A 1,069-nucleotide genomic window follows, 5' to 3' on the forward strand; every position below is an offset into this window, starting at 1 on the left:
CCCCAAACTACCACCTAATATTCCCATCTATGGAAGCGAGCCCCTAACTTTCTCTCTGTGCTCCCCTAAAAGATTTCTTTAACTCATTCCATGTGTATCACCAGGGAACTTGAACAAAGTTTTGCCTATACCAGGGCCCTTTTTCCTCTTCCACACCATGGGGAATCTCCTTACCCAGCCCACCCAACACTGCACCTCCTCGATGGTAGAAGATGATGCCTCGACAGGAGCTGCAGGACATTGTCATGGGCTGGAACAGCCTCACAGGGATTGTTCCAAAGTGCAGGTCCGTCACCACCAATTTAGGGTCCTTCTTTGTGAATATTATGGCTTGTGTAAAGCGAACAAATCTGGGAAGAGAGCAAATTCTCATCTTTTCTAGTATGTTTGCCTGTTGGAGACAAAAGGAAGAAGGTGAGGTGGAGGGGAGGTTAAGGTCTGGAAGGCTGGTCTCACTCAGATCACAATAGCTAGGGCTTCACAAGTTTCTCTTCTACTTCATACATGTATAGTCTGCTCATTTCATTTCTGTGGGCTTCGGGTTGTGTTCATGTAGGATCTTGGCTCTTGTGTTTGTCCCCTCCAAGGCTCATGTTGAACGTTGATTCCTAACATAACAGTATTAAGAAGTGAAACTGTATCTAGGTAATTAGGCAGTTACTCACATGAATGGATTCCATTACCTATAGTATGAGTAGGTGAGTTAATTCTGTTTTGGGGTCCTGACAATAGAATGAGTTCTTCCCAGTAGCAAACACATGTAAACTAGCCTTTCTGCCAATGGATGAGGCAAGGTGCCATGCCTCAACCCATTAATCCTTACAACATACCTTTCAAAGTTTTTCCAACCTGCTGAGACAGATACCATCCTTCTCATTTCAAAGATCAAACTGAGAAAAAAGGGTTTCCCAATGGCCCCTGATCACACAGCTAGTGAGAGGCAGTGTGAGAAGATGTACATTATCTGGCTGAGTCTAGTCTGTTCTTCTTTGCTCTAACCTCTTTCACTGTTGCCCTCAGAGGTAATCAGTGTGAGCTGTTTGGCTACTTCTAGGTCCCCTTGATTGGG

At 44.8% G+C, this 1,069-nt stretch overlaps 1 pseudogene; it reads right to left on the reverse strand.

The window, feature by feature from the left end:
- LOC102017129 overlaps positions 1–1,069 on the reverse strand; it is a 45,811-nt pseudogene that overhangs the window by 21,011 nt on the left and 23,731 nt on the right.

The sequence above is a fragment of the Chinchilla lanigera genome, unplaced genomic scaffold (assembly GCF_000276665.1).
Source record: "Chinchilla lanigera isolate Chin_1 unplaced genomic scaffold, ChiLan1.0 scaffold00085, whole genome shotgun sequence".
Classification (NCBI taxonomy): domain Eukaryota; kingdom Metazoa; phylum Chordata; class Mammalia; order Rodentia; family Chinchillidae; genus Chinchilla; species Chinchilla lanigera.